The sequence below is a fragment of the Vigna umbellata genome, chromosome 2 (genome assembly GCF_029865625.1).
Source record: "Vigna umbellata cultivar VRB3 chromosome 2, Vumbellata_1.0, whole genome shotgun sequence".
Lineage (NCBI taxonomy): Eukaryota > Viridiplantae > Streptophyta > Magnoliopsida > Fabales > Fabaceae > Vigna > Vigna umbellata.
This window is the reverse complement of record NC_142166.1, coordinates 40,911,368-40,926,502: the sequence shown is the minus strand read 5'-3', so window position 1 is coordinate 40,926,502 and position 15,135 is coordinate 40,911,368. Positions and strand designations below refer to the sequence as shown.

Sequence of the window (15,135 nt, the reverse complement as noted above, 5' to 3'; positions counted from 1 at the left end):
TTCTTCAACTTCAACCAAGCTGCTGGTTGGAATGTGACTCATGTGGGCTTCCAAAGCAGCTTACTATGGATCCAAGTGAAGATTCCAACATTCCTCTAAGTGAAGATTTGGCTTGCTTCTTCATTCTTGATGTTTCCTTGTTTCTTGATTTATCAAGTTTCTTGGCTAGTTGATCCATGATCTCCTAGCTTTATTAGACCCTACAAAACACATATAAACATATTAAAGAGAATCCTACTAAGACTTAGAGAAAGAAAATTAAGAATGAGTCTTTAACAATCCATCTTCACTTCCCTTTCTTAGCCTTAGCTTAAGTTGATACTCCTTTGAATGGAATGCCCTAAATGGGTTTCCATCAGGAACTATGAGAAATGAACTGGAAATGAAAAATGAATTGTAAAAGGACTTTATGAACATGTACGTTCGTTATGAACAGTCATTTAACGTTCGGTTTTTCCCTAATAAAAGGTTTGATATGTTGATCCGGTCATTTTGATAAATCACTTTTAAAGGACGAACGTCCTCGTCCTAATTTGCCATGCTTGAGCGTTCGGCCAAGCACTGTTTGATAATCTCTTTTTAATTCCCATGATATTTTACGTTCGTTACTGAGCCGGTATCTGACCGTTCGGTTTTGTTGTCCAACATGATAAAATTCCCTGGCTGTGGACGAACGTCCTCATCCCAGAACGCTCTGTTTGAGCGTTCGGTCTTGACTGGTTGAATCTGATACTTTTGATAAATTTCTCTCTTTTGTACTTGTATAATTATGTGTAAACAGTGCATGTTCCCGTCCGTATTACTTCTCCAAATATGCTTTAGTTTATTTATCAATATCTGTTAATTTAAGTTATTGAACGTTCGGTCTCACACCGGACGATCGTTGTGGAAAGCGTTCGGTCTTACACCGAACGTACGCTCAAAGTGACGGATGGTCTCATACCGTGCGTTTGCTATAAATGAGGCTCGGTCTTAAACCGAGCGCTCGCTCTAAGTAAGGCTCGGCCTTATGCTGAGCGTTCGTCCAATGAACAGTACTATTGGAATTTTCTGCAGATTTTAGCGTTCGGTCTGTGTTACGAACGAGCGTCTTTTGGTCTCGCTTTTAGCGTTCGGTCTTTGATCCGACGAACGTCTTTTGGTCTCGCTTTTAGCGTTCGGTCTTTGATCCGACGAAGTCTCGCTTTTAGCGTTCGGTCTTTGATCCGACGAACGTCTTTTGGTCTCGCGGATAGCGTTCGTCCTCTTTCCCCTTGTGATGGAACGTTCGGTATTTAAATGAGGAATAGTTTATGATGAACAGTAAATGATGAATAGTAAAATGACAAATAGTAAAGGATGAAGATTACATGAGATGAATGGAAAGTTGATTTATGAAAGAGCGTTCCAAGGAGGAACGACTCAGAACTTGATTATTGAGATTTGTAATGTATGAATGTGGTAAGCTTAGCCGGTTGTTCATCCTGATGTTCCGTGAGTACTCGTCCTCACGTAGAGGGGGTACATCATGTGTGGGAACGGCAGGAGGTCCTAGTCCTGATAGTTATTTGGACAGATAGGATTAACCTCGGGTGGCAGCTGATGAGAGTTCCAGTTACTACATCACCCGGGTGCACGAACACCGAAGCTACACAGAGTTCATACAGTCCGGACAGTCAGTCGTGTTGAGTTTTATTTAGTGAGTACGTTAAAGTGGGTTGTTATGTAATGAATGTGTATGTTGAGATATGCAAGTATGTTGAACTGTTTACCTGGAATTGTATGTTGATGCATGAGTTAAATTACGTAAGCTTACCCTTTCGTTTTCCTTGTGTTGTCCATTGTCCTTGTACGTCCGTCTTGTCATTGCAATGATCATCCGTGTGGATGTGAGCAGAAGGAGACGAGCGTTTGGAAGAGGCGCTGAATGAAGAGAACTTGGTTGAAGTCGAAGTGAAGACCGAGCAGTGAGACGCTCGGCTGGTAGTGTAGTAGTTGGATTCAGTGGTCGTTCGACCACCTTATGTTTGCATTTTAAGATTACGACCGTTCGGTAATTCCCTTTGTAAGCCGTTCGGTCAAGATTTCATGTACCGTTCGTTTTAAATTTGTAACCTTTATGTATGGACGTTCGGCTTTTGCGCATTCGTCCTTATTGCTGTAAGATTGTACTCAAGGACGTTCGTCCTTGAGCGTTCGTTTGGTTTTTTTTTTATTTCTAGTGGAAAAACTGTTTGGATTATTATTAAATGTGATTTCCTGATTTTATGGTTTAATACTGTATTTTTGGGATGTCACATTAGTGGTATCAGAGCAGTTTTGTTCTTTTAAGGACATTGTAGGTTGTGAGTACACCATGCTCGTTTTGCTGTGTGCTCAACGTTCTTTATTGAGTGTTTTAGACTCTTTGAATTTAATTAATGGCCGTTTTCTCTGTTTCTCAGAGAACAAATGGCACCAAGACTTCCTCCTCCTCCACAGACCAATGAACATGATGCGCCCAACAACACCAGGTTGTTGGAATCAGTGATCGAAAGGCTACAAGAGTAGAACGATGTTTTGATGCAGCAAAATGCAGCTGCCTTACAGAGTTTAGAGGCCGCTCGCGCAAATTCTGAAGCGACCCAGAGACAGTTGATGGAGATCATTGCGACCACTAGGGGAACGCCTGGGGCGTCTGCTTCAAACGCTAATCCTCAGACTGAGTGGAGTTTGGAGAACTTTTTACAGCATCGTCCTGCAAAATTTGATGGGAAGTGCCTTCCCGACGGAGCTGATCAGTGGATAAGGGACATGGAACAGATTTACGATGCCAAGGAATGTCCGAACGATCGAAGACTGGCATTCACTGAGTATCTGTTGACTGGAGAGGCCAGTCATTGGTGGTCGACTGCGAAGATGTTACTAACAGAATCTCACAGCCCTATTTCCTGGAAAGTCTTCAAGGGCAAGTTTTATGAGGAGTATTTCCCGGATAGTGTTCGTTTCGGCAAAGAGGTGGAATTTCTCCAGTTGGTACAAGGTAATATGTCTGTTTCTGAGTACACCAACAGGTTCAAACATCTGGTTCGCTTTAATACCCTTGCCACCAGTGAAGTGTGGCAGTGCAGGAAGTTTGAAAATGGACTGAGAAGTGATCTTAAGGTATTGATATCCAGCCTCTGCATTAAGTCTTTTCCTGCCATGATTGAGAGAGCAAAAGTGTTAGAGAAAAATGTGGCTGAAGCAGAACGACTGAAGAAGCAGCAACAACCAACTAGAGGGCCGATCATGACCAGGCCGAATATGAATCGGAACAGGTTGCCGTATGCTCGTCCAGCACAACCATCTAATTCCCAGGCTATGGTTGTTGCCGGACAGTCTGGACAGCAGGGATCAGTCAGATGTTTTAAGTGTGGAGGACCACACTACAGATCGTCGTGTCCTCTGTTGGAGGGAGTAAAATACTGCACTCGCTGTAGAAGAAACGGTCACATGGAGCACGAGTGTAATATGGGCGGGCGAGCCGTAATGAGGCCGCCAAATGCCGGGAGGATGCAACAGAATCGGGGTGGAAGAGCACAAGCGGTTGGTCGTGTTTACGCTATAACAGGCGCCGAAGCTGCCAGTTCAGGTACGCTCATCACCAGTACATGTTTATTATTTGGGAAGCCTTGCTGTGTGCTGTATGATTCGGGGGCGACACATTCCTTCATCTCGAAGGCGTGCGTCGAAAAATTGGGTATAGCCGAACGCGAGATGCAGTTCGACCTGGTAGTATCAACCCTAGCGGCAGGTGAGGTTAGGACGTCTACTGTATGTGTTAAATGTCCTATAGAGGTTGAGGGGCGTAATTATAAGGTGAATCTCATCTGTCTACCCTTGAAAGATCTAGAAGTAATCTTAGGAATGGATTGGTTGACTACCAACCGCATTCTCATAGATTGTGGTGCAAAGGAATTGGTGTTTCCGGACGAGTATGAAGTGGATCTATCAGTGACGCTCGGTCAACTGAAAGAAGACATCGTGGATGGCGCCGGTTGCTTTCTGATCATGACGCATTCGGACGAACGATTTGAAGATTTGAATCATGAGCGATCGTCCAATAAACTGAATGGAGGACGATCAGTCGTGGATGAATTCCCTGATGTATTTCCTGACGAAGTGCCCGGACTACCTCCTCCACGCGAGGTGGAATTTACTATCGACCTAGTGTCGAATGCTGGACCTATCTCTATTGCACCCTATCGGATGTCGCCAGCAGAGTTAGCTGAACTCAAGGAGCAGATTGAAGAGTTAATGGACAAGCAGTTTATCAGACCAAGCGCATCACCTTGGGGAGCGCCGGTACTCTTAGTGAAGAAGAAGGATGGCAGTTCTCGTCTCTGCATTGATTACAGGCAGTTAAACAAGGTGACTATCAAGAACAAGTATCCTTTGCCTCGGATAGACGACCTACTGGATCAACTACATGGCGCGACCATATTCTCAAAGATTGATTTACGGTCGGGATACCATCAGATTCGGGTGAAGGAAGAAGACATCCAGAAGACAGCCTTCCGATCTCGATACGGACACTACGAGTATGTAGTAATGCCGTTCGGTGTGACAAACGCCCCAGCAATATTTATGGACTACATGAATCGTATCTTCAGACCGTATCTAGACAAGTTCGTAGTCGTCTTCATTGATGACATTCTTGTCTACTCCAAAAGCTATGAAGAGCATGAGGATCACTTGAGGATCGTTCTAGGCGTGCTAAGAGAAAAGGAGTTATATGCCAAATTCTCTAAATGTGAATTCTGGATGAAGAAAGTGCCGTTCTTGGGACATGTGATTTCAGCTGAACGAATCTCAGTAGATCCGGCTAAAGTAAGAGCAGTACTGGAATGGGAGAGTCCACGCTCAGTTACAGAGGTTCGTAGTTTTGTGGGACTCGCGGGATACTATAGACGGTTCATTGAAGGATTTCCCAAAATAGTAGCTCCGCTTACTCAGCTGACCAGAAAGGATCAACCGTTCGCTTGGACCGATCGGTGTGAAGGAAGTTTCCAGGAATTGAAGAATAAGTTAACAAGCGCACCGGTATTAGTCATACCTGACACGGCTAAACTCTTCGTGGTATATTGTGACGCGTCTCATCAGGGTTTGGGTTGTGTACTCATGCAAGAGAAGAGGGTGGTTGCGTATGCATCTCGACAACTGAAGGTTCATGAGAAGAACTACCCAACTCACGACCTGGAATTAGCAGCAGTCGTCTTTGCCTTGAAAATCTGGAGACATTACTTGTATGGATCGACATTTCAAGTATTCAGTGATCACAAGAGCCTCAAGTACCTGTTTGATTAGAAGGAGCTGAATATGAGACAGAGACGTTGGCTGGAGTTCTTGAAGGACTACGACTTTGAACTACTCTACCATCCGGGAAAAGCAAATGTGGTAGCAGATGCTTTAAGCAGAAAAGTAGTTCACGTCTCCTCCATGATGGTCCGAGAGTTGAGTTTGGTAGAAAGTTTTAGAGATCTAAGGTTACAGTTTGACTTGCAACCGAATGTTATCAAATGCTGTACTCTTAGAATCTCTAGTGACGTATTCGACCGGATCAGAGTGAAACAGCGAGAAGATGAAGAGTTAGTGAAGATCTTAAGCGCACTCGGTACAGAGCAAGCAAAACATTTTAACACTGGAACTGATGGTATGCTACGCTATATGGATAGAACGTGCATTCCGAATGATGGCGAGTTGAAAAGAATCATTCTTGAGGAAGGACATCACAGCCGTCTTAGCATACACCCTGGTATGACTAAGATGTATCAAGATCTCAGGAAGTCGTTCTGGTGGCCAGGAATGAAGAGTGATGTTGCACGTTTTGTGGCATCTTGTTTAACGTGCCAACGAGCCAAGGCTGAACATCAGAGGCCTGGCGGTCTACTTCAGCAGTTAGAGATTCCAGAATGGAAGTGGGACGGCATTGCAATGGACTTCGTGACTCACTTACCTCGAACGGTCAGGAATCATGATTCCGTATGGGTAATTGTGGATCGACTGACGAAGAGTGCTCATTTCCTAGCAGTCAATCTGAAGATGTCAATGACGAACCTGGCTAAACTTTACATCAAGGAGATCGTTCGTCTACATGGAGTTCCGTCTAGCATTGTTTCAGACCGAGACACACGGTTTACTTCTCGGTTTTGGCGATCGTTACAAAGTGAGCTCGGTAGCAAACTTCAAATGAGTTCGGCCTATCATCCTCAGACGGACGGTCAGTCCGAGAGAACCATTCAGACGCTTGAAGACTTATTGAGGACGTGTGTCCTAGATCACATGGGCGTCTGGGATGAAGTCTTGCCTTTAGTGGAGTTCACCTACAACAACAGTTTTCAAGCCAGCATAGGAATGGCTCCTTTTGAAGCTCTATACGGAAGGAAGTGCCGAACGCCCTTGTGTTGGTTTCAGGAAGGGGAAAAGGTATTAACAGGACCAGAGCTCATTCAGCAGACGACTGAGAAAGTGAAGTTAATTCAAGAAAGGTTGAAGACGTCCCGGAGTCGACAGAAATCCTACGATGACAAGAGGAGAAGACCCTTGGAGTTCGATGCAGGAGATCACGTTTTCCTTAGACTGCATCCGACCACGGGAGTTGGGAGAGCTATTCGACCCAAGAAGTTGTCTCCCAAGTTCATCGGACCTTATCAGATCTTGAGGAAGATCGGGCCAGTTGCGTACGAGTTGTCTTTACCACCTCAGTTATCAAACTTGCATCCTGTCTTCCACGTTTCTCAACTCCGGAAGTACGTATCCGATCCATCGCACATACTGGAGTTGGAAGACATTCGTCTTCGTCAAGACCGTACACTAGAAATGCAACCAGTTAGAGTTGAAGATAGCAACACCAGGTACTACAAGGATAAAGCTGTCAGATTGGTGAAAGTCGTATGGGATGAAAAGACGGGCGACTCTACTTGGGAAGTAGAAGATGCTATGAAAGATTTGTATCCCCATCTGTTCGAGACTCCGTCCTAATTTTCGAGGACGAAAATTTTTGTAGTTGGGGGGAATGTGAGGACTTAAAAAAAAAAAAAAAAAAAAAAAACGTGCGTCCACGTGGCGGCGGGAGAGCGCGCCACATCAGCAGACTGCATGGCCGACAACAGTGCCCGACAGCCACTGACGGACGCCAGCCGCCACACGTCCGGGTGAGTCAGCAGCGTCAGTGGAGCGCCGACTGCCAGGCTGTGAACGTGCGTTCGGCGTGGTGGACTACACGTGGCGAGCGCAGAGTGGACGTCCGGTAGTGGGGAACAGTGTGTCGGCCAGCTGAACGTGCGTCGGCGATGGTGGAAGACGCGTGGCAACAGTACAGTGGTCGACCGTCCAGAGTGGGTTGGTGTAGTGCGTCCGGCCGAGCGCGCACTGGCATAGTGGAGACGTGCGTTCGGCTGAGTGGAGCACTCACCTCCTAATTTAATTCTGATAGATCTCTCTCTTCACCCTCTTTCCCATTTCTCAGACTCAATTCTCTCCTCCTTCTCTCTACACTCTCTGCACCCTTCTCTCTCTAAGAAACCACCACTGCACCTCCTCCGTTACACACTCCTGCAAGATTGAAGGACGCTCGGCGTAGGAGTTCCAGAGAGAACGTTCGACTGGTGAAGCTGGTAGGTTCTTCCTTCCTCTCTGACGTTCGTCCTTAGTTGTGTTTGAGTTGTACGTTCGTATTTCTTAGAGTAGAGCGGTTCTGATTTTTCATTATTGGGGTTCGTCTGAACAGTGGATTAACGAGCGCTAGTTATTGGAATTTGAGTAGAGAATCTGTGAACGTTCGTCATTTCCGGGTAAGGGAAGCTTACTAATTTAACTGTTTTGTTGTATGTGTGGATGTGAACGTTCGTTATTTTACTGTATAGATGCATGATGAATGATATAAATGATGGTATGAACGTTCGTTATTTCACTGTATGATGTTGCCATGACTAATTTGCATGAACGTTCGTTATTTTGAAAGTATGAGAATATTATATGTTGATTTGGATGTGATTTAGATGCATGAACGTTCGTTGCTTGGATGAAATGAAATATATGAAAGTACATGATATGAGTCGCATGAAAAATAAGATTTTCTTTATGTGAACGAGTGGAACTATGAGAAATGAACTGGAAATGAAAAATGAATTCTAAGAGGACTTTATGAACATGTGCGTTCGTACTGAACAGTCATTTACCGTTCGGTTTTTCCCCTGATAAAAGGTTTGAAATGTTGATCCTGTCATTTTGATAAATCACTGTTTAAGGACGAACGTCCTCGTCCTAAATTGCCATGCTTGAGCGTTCGGCCAAGCACTGTTTGATAATCTCTTTTTAATTCCCATGATATTTTACGTTCGTTACTGAGACGGTATCTGACCGTTCGGTTTTTGTTGTCCAACATGATAAAATTCCCAAATTCCCTGGCTGTGGACGAACGTCCTCATCCCAGAACGCTCTGTTTGAGCGTTCGGTCTTGACTGGTTGAATCTGATACTTTTGATAAATTTCTCTCTTTTGTACTTGTATAATTATGTGTAAACAGTGCATGTTCCCGTCCGTATTACTTCTCCAAATATGCTTTAGTTTATTTATCAATATCTGTTAATTTAAGTTATTGAACGTTCGGTCTCACACCGGACGATCGTTGTGGAAAGCGTTCGGTCTTACACCGAACGTACGCTCAAAGTGACGGATGGTCTCATACCGTGCGTTTGCTATAAATGAGGCTCGGTCTTAAACCGAGCGCTCGCTCAAAGTAAGGCTCGGCCTTATGCTGAGCGTTCGTCCAATGAACAGTACTATTGGAATTTTCTGCAGATTTTAGCGTTCGGTCTGTGTTACGAACGAGCGTCTTTTGGTCTCGCTTTTAGCGTTCGGTCTTTGATCCGACGAACGTCTTTTGGTCTCGCTTTTAGCGTTCGTCCTCTTTCCCCTTGTGATGGAACGTTCGGTATTTAAATGAGGAATAGTTTATGATGAACAGTAAATGATGAATAGTAAAATGACAAATAGTAAAGGATGAAGATTACATGAGATGAATGGAAAGTTGATTTATGAAAGAGCGTTCCAAGGAGGAACGACTCAGAACTTGATTATTGAGATTTGTAATGTATGAATGTGGTAAGCTTAGCCGGTTGTTCATCCTGATGTTCCGTGAGTACTCGTCCTCACGTAGAGGGGGTACATCATGTGTGGGAACGGCAGGAGGTCCTAGTCCTGATAGTTATTTGGACAGATAGGATTAACCTCGGGTGGCAGCTGATGAGAGTTCCAGTTACTACATCACCCGGGTGCACGAACACCGAAGCTACACAGAGTTCATACAGTCCGGACAGTCAGTCGTGTTGAGTTTTATTTAGTGAGTACGTTAAAGTGGGTTGTTATGTAATGAATGTGTATGTTGAGATATGCAAGTATGTTGAACTGTTTACCTGGAATTGTATGTTGATGCATGAGTTAAATTACGTAAGCTTACCCTTTCGTTTTCCTTGTGTTGTCCATTGTCCTTGTACGTCCGTCTTGTCATTGCAATGATCATCCGTGTGGATGTGAGCAGAAGGAGACGAGCGTTTGGAAGAGGCGCTGAATGAAGAGAACTTGGTTGAAGTCGAAGTGAAGACCGAGCAGTGAGACGCTCGGCTGGTAGTGTAGTAGTTGGATTCAGTGGTCGTTCGACCACCTTATGTTTGCATTTTAAGATTACGACCGTTCGGTAATTCCCTTTGTAAGCCGTTCGGTCAAGATTTCATGTACCGTTCGTTTTAAATTTGTAACCTTTATGTATGGACGTTCGGCTTTTGCGCGTTCGTCCTTATTGCTGTAAGATTGTACTCAAGGACGTTCGTCCTTGAGCGTTCGTTTGGTTTTTTTTTTATTTCTAGTGGAAAAACTGTTTGGATTATTATTAAATGTGATTTCCTGATTTTATGGTTTAATACTGTATTTTTGGGACGTTGTAGGTTGTGAGTGATGATAGTGGTTGTATGAGTAGGATGCTGGAAAATTGTGGTTGTATGTATAGTTGGATTGAAATTAATGTGTTGATTCATGTATGTGATCTTGTATGCTTTGGAATTGAAGGAAATTGGAATTTCATAGCTTTTTAGTCATTTGGAGAGGAAGTGAGGTAGTGATTTTGAGCATTTGGGGTCTAGAGTGTTATTGAGCCTTTGGAACAGTTTCACCCACTGTATTATGACTTGTTAGAGCCATCAAATTGATCAAAATAGGTGCAAAGTTGTAGAATTGGATTTTGGGTATCTAAGTTGTGAAATTTGGAATTTTATGGTTGAATTTGAGTATGAATCCCTTAAGAATTGAATAAGGAACGGTTATAATCAATTAGGTAAGTCCAATCTAGTATAAAACATGAATTAAGGGTGTTAGAAGTTCGTCCAGAATGTGCCCGTTAGCATTCGGCCTTAAATTCAGTGTTGAGCGTTCGTCCTACATTTGAATGAGCGTTCGTCTTGACTTCGCGTTCGTCCTAAGTGTCGTGATCGTCTTTGATTTCACCTGTGAGCGTTCGTCCAACTGCGCGTTCCTCCGCGTTCGTCCAGGAGTGTTCATCCGTGTTCGTCAGCGTTCGTTCAGACCACGAGCGTTCGTCAAGATTGTTCAGCAGTGAGTGTTCGTTCAAGACTTCAACTCGTTGAGCGTTCGTCCACGTTCGTGCAGAGTGAGCGTTCGTCCGCGTTCGTCCAGTTTGAACGTTCGAATTACCGAACGGTCGTAATCTTAAAATGCAAACATAAGGTGGTCGAACGACCACTGAATCCAACTACTACACTACCAGCCGAGCGTCTCACTGCTCGGTCTTCACTTCGACTTCAACCAAGTTCTCTTCATTCAGCGCCTCTTCCAAACGCTCGTCTCCTTCTGCTCACATCCACACGGATGATCATTGCAATGACAACACGGACGTACAAGGACAATGGACAACACAAGGAAAACGAAAGGGTAAGCTTACGTAATTTAACTCATGCATCAACATACAATTCCAGGTAAACAGTTCAACATACTTGCATATCTCAACATACACATTCATTACATAACAACCCACTTTAACGTACTCACTAAATAAAACTCAACACGACTGACTGTCCGGACTGTATGAACTCTGTGTAGCTTCGGTGTTCGTGCACCCGGGTGATGTAGTAACTGGAACTCTCATCAGCTGCCACCCGAGGTTAATCCTATCTGTCCAAATAACTATCAGGACTAGGACCTCCTGCCGTTCCCACACATGATGTACCCCCTCTACGTGAGGACGAGTACTCACGGAACATCAGGATGAACAACCGGCTAAGCTTACCACATTCATACATTACAAATCTCAATAATCAAGTTCTGAGTCGTTCCTCCTTGGAACGCTCTTTCATAAATCAACTTTCCATTCATCTTATGTAATCTTCATCCTTTACTATTTGTCATTTTACTATTCATCATTTACTGTTCATCATAAACTATTCCTCATTTAAATACCGAACGTTCCATCACAAGGGGAAAGAGGACGAACGCTAAAAGCGAGACCAAAAGACGTTCGTCGGATCAAAGACCAAACGCTAAAAGCGAGACCAAAAGACGCTCGTTCGTAACACAAACCGAACGCTAAAATCTGCAGAAAATTCCAATAGTACTGTTCATTGGACGAACGCTCAGCATAAGGCCGAGCCTTACTTTGAGCGAGCGCTCGGTTTAAGACCGAGCCTCATTTATAGCAAACGCACGGTATGAGACCATCCGTCACTTTGAGCGTACGTTCGGTGTAAGACCGAACGCTTTCCACAACGATCGTCCGGTGTGAGACCGAACGTTCAATAACTTAAATTAACAGATATTGATAAATAAACTAAAGCATATTTGGAGAAGTAATACGGACGGGAACATGCACTGTTTACACATAATTATACAAGTACAAAAGAGAGAAATTTATCAAAAGTATCAGATTCAACCAGTCAAGACCGAACGCTCAAACAGAGCGTTCTGGGATGAGGACGTTCGTCCACAGCCAGGGAATTTGGGAATTTTATCATGTTGGACAACAAAAACCGAACGGTCAGATACCGTCTCAGTAACGAACGTAAAATATCATGGGAATTAAAAAGAGATTATCAAACAGTGCTTGGCCGAACGCTCAAGCATGGCAATTTAGGACGAGGACGTTCGTCCTTAAACAGTGATTTATCAAAATGACAGGATCAACATTTCAAACCTTTTATCAGGGGAAAAACCGAACGGTAAATGACTGTTCAGTACGAACGCACATGTTCATAAAGTCCTCTTAGAATTCATTTTTCATTTCCAGTTCATTTCTCATAGTTCCACTCGTTCACATAAAGAAAATCTTATTTTTCATGCGACTCATATCATGTACTTTCATATATTTCATTTCATCCAAGCAACGAACGTTCATGCATCTAAATCACATCCAAATCAACATATAATATTCTCATACTTTCAAAATAACGAACGTTCATGCAAATTAGTCATGGCAACATCATACAGTGAAATAACGAACGTTCATACCATCATTTATATCATTCATCATGCATCTATACAGTAAAATAACGAACGTTCACATCCACACATACAACAAAACAGTTAAATTAGTAAGCTTCCCTTACCCGGAAATGACGAACGTTCACAGATTCTCTACTCAAATTCCAATACCTAGCGCTCGTTAATCCACTGTTCAGACGAACCCCAATAATGAAAAATCAGAACCGCTCTACTCTAAGAAATACGAACGTACAACTCAAACACAGCTAAGGACGAACGTCAGAGAGGAAGGAAGAACCTACCAGCTTCACCAGTCGAACGTTCTCTCTGGAACTCCTACGCCGAGCGTCCTTCAATCTTGCAGGAGTGTGTAACGGAGGAGGTGCAGTGGTGGTTTCTTAGAGAGAGAAGGGTGCAGAGAGTGTAGAGAGAAGGAGGAGAGAATTGAGTCTGAGAAATGGGAAAGAGGGTGAAGAGAGAGATCTATCAGAATTAAATTAGGAGGTGAGTGCTCCACTCAGCCGAACGCACGTCTCCACTATGCCAGTGCGCGCTCGGCCGGACGCACTACACCAACCCACTCTGGACGGTCGACCACTGTACTGTTGCCACGCGTCTTCCACCATCGTCGACGCACGTTCAGCTGGCCGACACACTGTTCCCCACTACCGGACGTCCACTCTGCGCTCGCCACGTGTAGTCCACCACGCCGAACGCACGTTCACAGCCTGGCAATCGGCGCTCCACTGACGCTGCTGACTCACTACAGTCTCCAAATCCCTCTCATTCCGGTGTATGCTCGATTCGTCCATGTACCCCTTCCACCCGAAGCTGCCAGGAGCCGCTCCTTGTCTGTGCCCCCTGCACCATGCTTCTTGCACCGGCGTCACTCCCCGCCCTCGTCTCCGTGCCCGGGTGTCACATGCCCACCAGCTTTTGCTCTGGTTCGTCCTCGAACCACACCGTACTGGGAGAGGCTAGGCTCTGATACCATCTTACATACACCAATATGTATCACACAAAATCAGAATGCATACGCCAATATGCATCATAAACAAATACCTGCATACACCAATATGCACATAAATAAACAACATGCATCCATCGATATGCATCATGAACAAATACCTGCATACACCAATATGCAATCACACCAAATCAAAATACATACACCAATATGTACTAGCGTCACTCCCATCACTCTTTTCAGAGCTTCCCCGGGCCGTTACACATTACCCTAATGTGTAGTGCTGCTTCCCATCACTCTATAGGGAGATTCCCCGAGCAAGTACACAAGTCACCCTCCATCACTCTAATCAAGAGCTTCCCCGGACAAGTGCAAGTATACCCCTCATCACTCGCCTAAAGAGATTCCCCGGGCCCGCAAGCACAACGCCAATTTAATTATCTCGAGCTTCACCGGACTAGTACCCCACGTCACCCCCATCACTCTTACATAAATGTAAGAGATTCCCCGGGCGGTTACACATTACCCCAATGTGTAGTGCTGCTTCCCATCACTCTATAGGGAGATTCCCCGGGCAAGTACACAATGTCACCTTCCATCACTCTGAACAAGAGCTTCCCCGGACAAGTGCAAGTATACCCCCCATCACTCACCTAAAGAGATTCCCCGGGACAACACGCACAACGCTTACTATCCACCACTCGTTTAATAACATCATCTGACCAAAATACCCATATACAATAATCCTTACAATACCAATCCAACCATACCATAACGCCCATATCATATCATCATCACATAATCATCACAATACCAAATCGTAAACAATTCAAGTTCTTCATACATCATGAAACTCATAATCAATTCATATCCAACCATGATTTCAACAATACTTAACCATCCAAACATCATTCTCATATCAATTTGCAATCTCAAACAGATCACACAACATTTCCATATCAAATAGATATATCAAACAACTCAAAACAGTGTATACATAACACATTTTCTTTATATCCTTTTAATACCCATATTTAGGTAACTTAAACAGCTTTGAAACCATCACCAACAGTTCCGGAAGGGTCAAGAACCCCCAAAACGACCTAGAGAACGTCCAAAACGGACATCCGGAACCCCCAAACTATCAAAAACAAATTCTGCAGCTTGCTGCTGCGTTTAGGCGCGCTGGAGCGCGACCAAAGGGCGCTGGAGCGCGACCTTCACCAGTTTAAGCGCGCTGGAGAGCGTCCCGAGGGCGCTGGAGCGCCGTATCAGTTGACAGCAAGTGCAGATTTGGCTTTTTATGCACTTGAGACTTATTCTAATGATCAAAGTGACCTCCTAAACATTAGGATTGATGAGAAAACATATTTATAACTCGAATCAAACATCTATTGACCATCAAACCCGAAACTTGGTATCTCACATCATGTTTGACACTCCAAAAACACCTAAACTCAAATTTACACCTTATACTCTTGTTTTATGCAAACTAACCACTTGGACAAGTTCTAATTGGCTCTATAACAGATTACAAATCAACACCTACAGCCCAGAACATATAATTCAAAATATCACTTGTTAAAACCCCTAAAAATAGTCCAAAATCAATCCAACTTCAACATATAAACTACCAAGGAACCTAACTTCCATTTTCTACCACTTTCAACGTTCAAACCAGT

At 44.0% G+C, this 15,135-nt stretch overlaps 1 pseudogene; it reads left to right on the top strand.

Moving 5' to 3' along the window:
• The first annotated feature begins 1,366 nt into the window (after positions 1-1,366).
• On the top strand, positions 1,367-5,307 carry LOC148204013 (uncharacterized; annotated as a pseudogene).
• Positions 5,308-15,135: the final 9,828 nt, after the last annotated feature.